The sequence below is a fragment of the Nansenia antarctica genome, assembly GCF_963989245.1.
Source record: "Nansenia antarctica genome assembly, contig: SCAFFOLD_198, whole genome shotgun sequence".
NCBI classification, from domain to species: domain Eukaryota; kingdom Metazoa; phylum Chordata; class Actinopteri; order Argentiniformes; family Microstomatidae; genus Nansenia; species Nansenia antarctica.
The window spans coordinates 82,021-94,078 of record NW_027662415.1 but is presented as its reverse complement, the minus strand read 5'-3'; positions in this window follow the sequence as shown (position 1 = coordinate 94,078).

Here is a 12,058-nt window from a genome sequence, read left to right as displayed (position 1 = left end):
TCTAACACCTTGCATGAAGTGCTGAAGCTATAATCAATGGTGTGCAGTGGTTATCTGTCGCCCTCTGCTGTTGCTCTACAGTCATTGCATTTGTTTCTTTGCTTGAAAGTTGTTCAAAAGGTGTTCAAATCATTATACCGTTTTTTTTGTTAAGTTAAACTACAGCCAGTCCATTTAGCTAAATAGAGGTGCGTGCGCGTGCGCGTATCCTTATCCTTGTTAAATTGTTTTAAATTGTTAGTGCCTTAAATTGTTAAATTGTTTTAAATTGTTAGTGCCTTAAATTGTTAAATTGTTTTAAATTGTTAGTGCCTGGTGCTGTACCTGTTGCTGTCATGTCAACCTTTCTGTCCGCTTGCTGTCATGACCTTGCCTGGTCATTCCAAACGTAAACATGAATAAAGAGGAAATAACGAGGAACCTCCTATTTTGTACAAACCTGTTTCCTCTCACCCTCATATATTCATATGATAGTTAGAGAGAGAGAGGAGAGAGCTATGACATTCACCACTCTGGCTCTAGACTAACCCTCAGTCCTCACCCAAAATAGTGCTGCTCTTCGTTTGGATCTATACTTGAAAAGTTGAGTGAAGTTAAAGTAGAGATTCTCAGCTTTTATTGAAGTGTTCTGTGGATGTTGCTATCACCATGCAGCCATTACAACACGTTTTAGACATAGTACCCTATTTAATCCGTTGTATAGAAGAACCTTCTAACGATAATGACCGAGGCAAACAACGTGCCCAGACCGCTACGTGACGTTTGGTTGAGAATTCATGTCATGTCCTGGCACACATTTGTTTACCTGCTGGATTTGCACTCAAGCTTTATATTTGTGCTTTCTAGATGTTGTTAATGTTGTTAATGTTTGCATTTCTGTTTCTGATACTGTTCAGAGAATAAAACTGGAACATGCATCACATTTTTGTATCATTTTTTCATCATACCGTAAACTGTGGTGAAACAGTAAACCTGTTGTGGTTTAATTTGGGGATGGTTAAAAAAATGTGATAGCGCCCACAGGTTCAATTCGGTTCGAATATGACCCGCATGCGTACATCAAAAATGAAAGTAAACAGACAGCCGGGACTTGCAATGGACGCAAGCGGGACAGAGATTAAAATCCCTAATAAAGCCATCGCTTTCTGAAGTATGTTTAGAGTTCTGCAAACTATTGCGCACATTTTAAAGCATAATAGTATTAATATTAATTCCTTGCTTATTGATCACATGGCACTACCGCTTCAAGCCAAGAAGTGATGGATTATATAGGTGATTAAATGAATAATACCCCCTATATATATAACCCTGGCTTCCAGGTGCAGGCCCTCCCCTGTGTTAACCCTAACAGTCACACACAGATAGATTACATACCATTTGGAGGCATAGTATGCTCGTTGACCTTTCACCTGTGACCTTTGAACCCCTGTAGCCCAGTCTCAATTCATTAGAACTCACACACAGGATTACCTGCCAGACCTTACCTGGCAAGCAGACATTATTCATACACAAAACAACCTTACGACAGAGATTTTTTTTTTTTAATGATCATTTCAAAAGTGTTTCACAAGAGTGAATAAAGAAAGAATGAATGCAGAGGAAAGTAGGACCAATGAAAGGCATGTCAACCTCAAGTGATGTCACTCAAGAAGTGTGTAGGTGTACATCACTCACTACAACAGGCGTGACTCAGTGATACCTTCTCATGACAGCTGGAGTATTACTGCAACCAAAGTTTGTTTGCAGAGGACATCCTATCACTCCCGCTAATATATTAGGGGACTGACTGCTAATGAATGTAGTGCTGATGAAGGCAAAGGCCACTCACTTTCAATTGGTAGAAACTCAGTTCAATGGTGTCCTCCACTCGCTTCTTACTCAACAAGCATTGGAGGAGGAGATCGAGGTTCCTCCCCATTGGTATTCTCCTGCAATGCTTTTACAGAAGGAAGCGAGTGAAGGATGGAGGAGACAAATAAAGTTTGCAATGTGCAATGTAAAGGCTCTTTCTAGAAAACTATGCAATAATGTACTAGTGCAGGATGAAAATGATTTTGATGGGTGTTTGGAATGTGGACCAGTTTGGTGTTGGAGTTTTGAACAGCATTTTGTTGGGCTGTTCTATTTGTTTACAATACACAGGACACTAACCCTAGTCTAGCATATTGTTTGAGTATGACCAAACATCGATCCCCTGTTGACCACATGTTGACTGTCGAAAAGGAAAAGACATAACAATACTTCAAATTCATTTACATCAATAACGCTGTTTGACTTCAGCGTCCACGACTCCAAACATGATTCACTTCACCAGGCTCCTTATGGCTGAAAGCAGGGGGTCACTCCTCCCTCCTCCCCCCTCCCTCCTCCTCCCCCCTCCCTCCTCCTCCCTCACTGCCCTACGCAAAGAGTCTGTTCTCTCTCTTCGCCTTCGCCTGTGGCTGGTACCCGTCGGCTCATTAGGGGGGACAAGAGGGAGTAGGTAGAGTAGAAGTTCCCCATAACCACTGGCCTAGGGTCAGATTTTCTTGTATCCCCCAGTGGTTAAGATTAGACTTTGGGGATATGTAAATACCACAAGCTGATCCTAGATCTGTGGTAAGGGGCAACTTCTACCTTGAGAGGGACAGAAGTATAGTCCTGGTTCAGTACTAACGATGAATTTCAGATTGAATTTCCTAGAATGAAACTCCAAAGATGATGTTTTCTGGAGCAAGATGTCATTCTTTTCTTTGAGCAGTTTGCAATCTTTTTCAAGCGTATCAATGCGTGCGTCTGTGAGCGTGGCGGCATTCTCCAGGTCTCAAACTTTTACTTTGCATTCATTGAGAGAACCCTCTAGGCGCTCCAAAGTCGCCTGGATAGGTTTTAAGCCATCCGAGATTTCCCTGCGAACAAGCACGTTGGCGTTGGAGATCTCCTTGCGAATGAGTTCATTATCTTTAGAAAACTCGACAGATAGACGGGAGACCTCTTTGCACACAACGTCTCTCACAAGTTTAGCCATGGCGTCTGGATCCATTTGTTTGCTGCGGGTACACATTCGCGTCTAAGAATAGCCTATAGGCTATAATCTTCGACTAACTCTCGAACACGTAACCTACAAACAAACTATATAAACTTTTGCCGCAGCAAATTGTAGAATGTTTGCCGTCAGTGATGATTTAAATCAAAGATTTTACGGAGCCTCATACAGGTGTCAAACCATTCAGTGCATGCCACCGGAAGGTTTCTGGCCTGAATCTCTGCTATCCTCTTCCAGTCATCGCCTGCAGACTCTGGCTCGTTCTCTGCCCCGATACAGAATGTGCTCGTACCTGCACACAGGGGCGCCGCTAAGGGGGTGGTAAGTTAGGACGATTCTAAGGGCCCAGCACTGACAGGGGCCCATGAGAATCTTTTTTTTTATTATTATTTTTTTATATATTATATTTATAAATATTATTATTATTATTATTATTATTATCATAAGGACGTTAATGTAGCCGAATTCAAATTATAATTCTATGTAATAAAAAAAGTCACAAAAGAAACAAACTGGAGTTTTGTTTCTCTATGTTTAACAAAATTAAGCCTTATTATTTACCCCTCTATTTAGTCATTGCATGGTTCAGTCCACCGCGCGCGAGCTGCTAGACGAGAGGAACGTTACCGCAAATATTCTGACAAGGTTTCCATGACCAACACGTCCTGCTGTAGTATGTGTGTGGGACAGATGGAGGACAGCCAGATTGGAAATGCATCAAATGTACGTGTGCGTGCGTGGACGATGTCGTGAAAGGCAAAGCCAAAGTCAGGGTCTCAAAAGAGAAAAGTAAAAAAATCACTAAAAACAGTGGTTTAGTGATCTAATCACTGCGTGGATGATCTAGTTAGCTCGCTATCCGCTTGTTAAGTCGTGACGTGTTTCCGGGACCCAACGTTGGCTGAGGTGCTGTCTTCGAAATGGAGAAATAATAATAATAATTAATTATATTTATATAGCGCTTTTCCGGGGCTCAAATACCCTGACAATATGGAGAAAACGGGAAAGTGCTGTGTCCCTTGTTGTATGAATAGATCTGAGTCTAAAAAACTATTAAACTGTCATTCTACCGTTGTAGTTCAGAGGTATTCTGGTGCGGAGAATTTCTGGTTTGGACTCGGAAATGGCTAAACGTCACTTTTGACGTCAGGCTTAACAAGTGGATAGCTAATTAACATTAACTTCAAGTATAGTTAACTTACAGTGCACTGTCAGTATAATTTCAGTTAAATGTATGAGATGAGGGCAATTTTGGTCCAAATATAGGTTATTAGAGCTCAGTGAATTTGTATCCAGCAGCTATGCACTCTTGCTATTATAGCTAGCTAGCTAGTATAATGTTACATGCTAATGACGTCATGCACAGATGCACCTCCCAGTTGAAGGAGAAGGGGGTGAGCAGTAGGAGTTTGGGGTTAACAAACATATTTAGAATATTTTAATGTATGCTGCATTACCATGCAAGCATTGAATACAACTTTAGCTAATATTCATATTTAGTTAATAGTTCTTCCAGTAATTGCAATAACATTGACCACACTGGCATCTTAATAATATTGTTAGCTAGCTAGATAACATTTAAGTTAGCTAATCTGGTGTAATGTATGTGTTATTATGTTAATACTATTATAGGACATATTATGAATTATGTACCTATGGATACTCCATGCCAGGGCCCTCTTCAAGCAAGGCAGCCAGAGAGGAGAGCAGAGGTGGGGGGGTAGTGGTGGTCTAGTAGTGGATAGTGAGTTGGACTTGTGATCGTAAGGTTGCGAGTTCAAATCCCGCCTGAAACCACACCACTACTAGTGTGCCCTTGAGTAAGGCACTTAGCCTTCAGTTACTCCAGGGGGAATGTCCCTGTAATTCGTAATTGTTTGGATAAAATGAATAAAATGTTTACAAATTAAGAGGTAAAGAGGCAGAAGAAGAAGAGCAAGAAGTAACAAAGGACAATGACAGCAGCACAGCAAGTTGGCTTCATCACTAGATTTTAAGGATCTTATTAAAGATTTTGCTACTAAGAAGGCCCAGCGTTTAGCTTTGATTTGATTTGATCTCTTTACTCCTATCTTGAATCGTTGTGCATTAGGCTAGATATAGTTTTTAGCTCTCCAGGTATACTATTCCACAGTACTGCCGCAGTGTAAAAATAAAAATCTTCCCATTTCACATTCAATTTCGCTGGCACCATGTCTGTGTTGCTCCCTCTTGTATAAGACACGTTTGTCTTTGTGTGAAACAAGCAATGCTGAGTCAGTAAATATCTCTCTGCTGTAATTCTTCATTGATCTAATCCAGACAGTATTATGGCCAACTGATCTTTACAAGATCTACATTTATTTAGACACAATACCACCCCATTCAAATTATATTTTTATTTTTTATTATAGATTTATACTTTTATAATTGGGTTCCAATCTTCATTTAATTATACTTTTGTCCTTGTGTTGTTCAAGTCTTAATTTAATAAGTTAAAGAATGTTGAGATTTCTTTGCTGAATTGTTGATTCCTGTATTAACTGTAATTTTAAATTACATTTACAAAAGATGTCCATCATTGGATTTCTTGCAGTGCATCAATAGTTCATCAACTTCAACTGGGTTTAGGTTGATGGGTGGTTTAGGTGGGGGGGCCCAAAATGTTATTCTGTCATGGGGCCCAGAATCTCTAGCGGCGCCCCTGCCTGCACACAAGTGTAAAAAATCATCGCATGTCCCCCCTTATGCAACCAAAGCAACAGCAGAGTGGAGGTCTGCGTAGGTGCAAGCGTGTGTGTGTCACTCACTCCTCGGGGGGACCAAACTGTGAGCGGTGCTCCGTCTGTACCCAGGGAAGCTGAGGAGCTGGTCGCGTGCGGCGGGCTTATCAAACAGCTCCATGGAGACCGGTCGTCCTGCGTGCGCGAGGTTGGGATGGGAACGAGAAGACGCTAGAGACGCTAGGCTGTAGAAGGACTCGCCGTCGGCCTCGTCGCCAACGTAACCTGGGGTCTTCTGATGTGAGGGAGAGGGAGGCAGACGGGTCAACACACATTCACTCACTCAGTATGCAGCATTCCAGAGGTCGACAACCAACAACAACAACAACAACAACAACAACAACAACACAATTAGCTAAATCACCACCAGTGCTAGATACCAGGTAAATCTGAAACTTGAAATGGAACTTTCATGAAGGGAGAAGGTTGCAAGGTATGTGTGTGTTCTCTCCACCTTTCCCATGGTGATGTTGATAACCTGGGTGTGTGTGTGTGTGTGTGTGTGTGTGTTATTCCCTCGACCTGGGCCATATTCCACAAAGCTCGATAAAGTTCTAAGCCTCGATAAAGTTCTAAGCCTCGGAAATGTTAGCTTGCGTTCGGTGCCATCAATGTGGCTCAAATAATTCGCTGCTTGGTTGAGCTCCTTCTGAGTCAGATATAATTAGCCTGGTCCCGACCAGGCTAAAACACAGGCTATAGTCATCCGTGCGTCAAAAAAGGCTCACAGGCGGAAACTAAACCCTGAACGAAAGTTCCTCATGTGTCTTTTAGGAAATATTAGTTCCCACTTCACATGAGATAGATAGATTAGATAGTTTGACTGTGTGATAGATAGATAATTTGATATTTTGAAAGTGTGATCGATCGATAGATAGTTTGATTGTGTGATAGATAACTTGATATTTTGAAAGTGTGATAGATAGATAAAGAAAAGAGTGTAAAAAAAAAAAAAATTAATTGTCTCAACTTGCATTGCCGTCATGACAGCGGTCTCGCTGGCGTAGTGGTTAAGGCTGCGGACTCGAGTTCCAAAGGTTGTGAGTTCGAGACTTGACTAAGTCATTCATTATTTTTTTTTTTTACATTTAACCGAAGATTTCATGCAAAGGTTTCAAACACCATTGTAATCGTGTCAGTTCTTGTAAATTAGCCTGCACCATAATTTTATAGCCTACAATACTTTTTTAGATGAGATTTTAGATTAGATTCAGACAACGAAATGCAGTAAAAAGTGCGTCTGTAGAGGGATTCGAACCACTGATATAAAATGACGAATAAATCCTATGGCAGCAGTCAATACCACTAGGCCATTGTGGCGATATGATGGTTTGTAGCCTGCTGCGGATATCACCACAGTAGTAATATTCATTTATTAAAATATGAACATATAACAATAACTGGGGCTAGTATGACCTACGCATTTAATCGGTCAGCAATTTCTTGCCAAACCATTTCCCTCGCCTTGTTAATTGCGGCAGTATTGCACTATTTTACATCTTATTTTTCCGTTTTCATAAAAATCAATAATTCGGAATGCTGCGCAAATGTAGTACCCCTGCAGAGTGGAGTATCTTCATTTCGACAGATCGACACTTCAGGGCTTTTTATGTCTGCGTGCACGCGCCCATATCGAAGATTTGTAAGCCTGTCTTCTGTGAACACTGATGACACAAGGCTGATCCTCATTCGAGGAATCACCTGAGGCTTGAATACCAATCTCGAGGTCCCTGAGCGCCGCATTTAATTATAGCGCCGCTATATTAAGCCACCTTTAGTGAAACGGACCCCTGGTTCATGGTGATGTTGATAACCTGGGTGTGTGTGTGTGTGTGTGTGTGTGTGTGTGTTATTACCTCGACCTGGTTCATGGTGATGTTGATAACCTGGGTGTGTGTGTGTGTGTGTGTGTGTGTGTGTGTGTGTGTGTGTGTGTGTTATTCCCTCTACCTGGTTCATGGTGATGTTGACCTGGGTGGTCCTCCGCCGTTGGGCTGAGGCAGTGGTAGGCCTCCTGGCTGAGTCCAGAGCCAGCTCACCTAGAGAGGTCATACTGCTCTCCAGCTTACGTTCTGTACTGGTCCTGGTATTAATGACAATAACCAAGATAACATCGTTTATACATTCCAGTTATGCTCAGTCACTGTCAAGTCCTTTTCATATTTGCACCACTAAGGACAATAAGCCTCTTAATTAGATATTGTACAATTTGACACATACTTGATAAGCATAATCGATATTGTAAACGAATACATACTATTTTGTTTTTATATATTGTAGCAGCATTATGATGGCAACTCACCTGTTAATCTTGCATTTATTCATGGGGGTAAAGTAGAGGGTCTCCAGTGACTCTCCTCCAAGTGCACGGCGTTTCGAGGCCAAGCGCTCTGAACTGCGCACCATTGGAGTACTGGACTCCTTGCCCACTGAGGGTCTCCTGTATAGGTTGGGAGTAAGGGTAGATGTGAGAAGTTCCATGTTCCATATTATAGTAAGGGTGAGCAGTAAAGGTACAGGAGAGAGGGGTAGAGGTGAGAAGCAAAGGTACATTGAGAAGGTAGAGGTAAATGTAAAAGTGAGCTACCTTACGGCACTGAACGAATCATCCAGACTATCATCAAAACTGTCTCTGCTGGTGTCCTGGCGTGTCTGCGTCTGAGGCACTGGAAGCTGTGCAACATCTTTTCCTCTTGCCTCATCAACCTTGCCCCTCTTCTCCTCAACATGGATCTTGCTTTGCTCCTGCAGTTGTTGGTCAGCAAATGCCAGCTAGAGAGAAACCAGTTTAGCATAAGACAGAGAACGTGCATTCATGTTTATGACCTATCCCAAAGGTTGTACTTCCAATATAGCCACAGATGCTAGACACCTACTTAAAAAAAAGACATTTTGGGATAGCTGTAATTGATATCACAGGGCAATTTGGCTTTCATTTATCGGTAGCCTATGCAAACAAACACAACTGAACAACTTGCTATTTAGAGTTATTTCCCAAAATAAATGTCCTGTTTTTTCACAGATGGAACAGCAACTTACAAACCTCTCCATTAATTGTGCTGGCCAAATGTAAAATGGCTACTTGCTGCATTAGTTTGGCATCAAGGAAATTAGTGCGAAAAAGAAATAAAAAGAAAAGAAAAGAAAATGCGCCCTAACTTGATTGCACATCATCCTCCTCCTCCTCTTCCCTAGCATTAACCTACTACTACCCCGTCCCTCCGGTCCCCAACCACATCAGACAGGCCAACACCCTCCCAACATTTAAACAGGCCCTCAAAACCCACCTCTTCAAGCTTGCCTTCAGCAGTTAACCCTCTCCCCCTCCTCTTCCCATGTGTCCCCAGCACTCCCTAATTAGGCCCCTATACTTTCTTCTATTTATTTTTGTGTCTTTGTATAATTACTACTCGGTCTTTTCAGTTTGTAAAGCATCTTTGAGTGTCTAGAAAAGCGCTATGTAAGTCTAATGTATTATTATTATTACTACTATCTGCCTAAACTGATCAAAACAAAACAGCTATAGCGTGGATGTAGGGTTGGTGTTTTTATAATGAGCACCCAACTAGTGCAAACTGCTACATTTAGTCTGAGGGCTGCATAGGCAGCACGACAACACAATCACAAACTGGAGCGGGAAAGATTGCACGAGCCGCTCGTTGATACAGACTACCAATGTTGCAATTGTCTCAGAGCCACCTCACAACATTTAAACACGTGTGGAGTGTGTGTACCTGTGCTTCCAGCTTGGTGACCTTGCTGCTGAGGATCTTCTCACTGCTCTGGGCCTTATCCAACTCTGTCTGGAGCAGCATCAACTCAGTGGTGACAGCTTTGACTGTGTTCTCCCTCTCCTCCAGGGTGCCCTGCAGTTCATGTACCTGATCCTGGCTTTCCTGTAGCTGGTGCTTCTTTCCAGAGTAGTGACTCTTGGCTTTCTCCATCTGGCAAGAGAGTAATCCATGAATCCATGACCTGATTATTCACTAACAGAACTCAGGAATATTATGTTATTTTGGCTGATTGGCTATGAATACATAGTCATGTTTAAACATAGACATTTGATCTTCATTTTAACAATATTGAGAGATGGAGGTAACATCATTTCAACACAGCACTGACTTTCATATCGTATAGACTAGACCTGTTATACATGCATCTCAGATGGAGAGTGTGTGTGTTGTGGTAAGCAGTGGTGTGTTTTTGTATGTAGGAGTCGTCACACTGACCTGGGCCTTGTAGTGTTCAATGGTCTGCTTAGAAGCTGCAAGTTGCTCCTGTATGCCTCCATTCTGCCTCTCCTCCTCCTTTCCTTTCTCTCTCTGCGAATAAAGGCTGCAAAAACAAAAAACAAAAACAAAAAATATGTCATTTTTTTAACTGCAAAGCTGTCAGTATAGTGATGCAGGTCTTCAGATGTACATTATGGAAGATCTATTATATATGTTTATCAGCCAAATTAGTGAAAATATAAAATATAGCAGTCTGTCACTACCGCAATAAAATCTGCCAAATGTGACATCAACAATAACTTGATGATACCTGCAACAGTATAGAGGTATAGAGGATGATACCTGCAACAGTATAGAGTCATAAATACAGGGCCTTGTAGTGTTCAATGGTCTGCTTAGAAGCTGCAAGTTGCCCCTGTATGCCTCCATTCTGCCTCTCCTCCTCCTCCTCCTCCTCCTCCTCCTCCTCCTCCTCTTACTTCTTCACCTCCTTGTCCTGTTAATTTCAAATGCAGTTAACCTTTTGATTTAGGACCATCTTGATTGAGGCCATTCCTTGAAAAGAGGATTTAAGTCATTAGTTTGTCATAAATTGAATCAAATTAGTGAATAATGGACTCACATGGTCTGGAAAGTCCTTTTTTTCCATAGATAAGGTTTACCTAACCATATTTATTTGGTGCTATAATGAACAGATGCTTAAAACGAATAGCTGGGGCTCAAATTTATAGATTAAACAATTCTAGCTGTTATTGTTAAAATCAGAGGGTCAGATTGATAGTGGTTTCATACTGCCTCCTGGTGGATCTCTATAGATGGTGCAGTCACTGTCCACCTGCCGACTATTTCATTTCTTCACCGTCAAAATAACACACCTGCCATTATACACACCATTTGACTATACTATATATATATAGACTATATTTATAACACACGTGCCATTATACACACCATTTGACTATACTATATATAGACTATTTTTTCGAATGCCGTATATTGTCCGCATGAGATTGTTGAATGAATTCCCATTTCGAGTTTCTATGCTGAATCGTTGCGGAATTTGCTCCAGAAAGAGAGAGACATTTCAGTCATAATATTCTCAAGAACATAGTAGGGTATTATTTGATGGACTTTGGGACTCTGGAAGGGCCAGTCGAATTGATAACTGTTTTTTATTTGATTAAAATCGCACACATTTTCTATTAACTGCACACATTTTACAACATCTTTAGAAATATTTTAAGGCACAGTGAAGTATGTAAGTATCGGATATTATGTCGAATGTTTATGCCAGTGTAAATTAGACCTGTTTGTCCTCGATCACCATGCATCATCAGTAGAATGCGACTTTGCCCCAAATGTAGAATGCGATTATGACCTCACTCCTTCAGCTCATGGCCATGGTAAATCTGATCTGACAGATCAAAACAAAACATGTGGATACTGTCAGATGTTTATACTTAAAATATACCTAACATATTTACGTGACGCAGACGGCACTAGAAAGCACAGGTAACGTGTGTACTCCTCCCTAATATTGCATCACCTCATCTAACATGTTGTTTACCTTAACTGTTTTTATTTTCAGTGTGTTGTCAGAGTGTTTGCCTACCTTGGAAAGTGGAAAGTCTGACCAAACAATAATAAACAACAACAGTTAGCAGCTGCGCCTAAGAATGTAACCTTCAGATAACCCCCTCAGATAAAGGAGGGGGACGCTAGGAGGATGACAACCTTATCAAGATTGTACCATAGCACAAGAAATCCTCCTGGCTTCTCTTAATGAATTCTTGGAAGATATTAGATGTTGGATGTCCCAGAACTCTTTACAGAATGTCCCAAAACTCTTTACAGAATGATAGTACATTTGAGGTAGTCATATTTGGTCCTCCTACCTCCACGGTAGCAAAACAGCAAAACAGTCTTAGCTCAAAACTCAAAACAGTTGTACAGTCATCTTTTTTATCAGTTGAGAAACATTTCCAAAATACAGCCTTTCTTGTCATTTGCCAATCTAGAAAAAGTCATCTCAAAAAGTC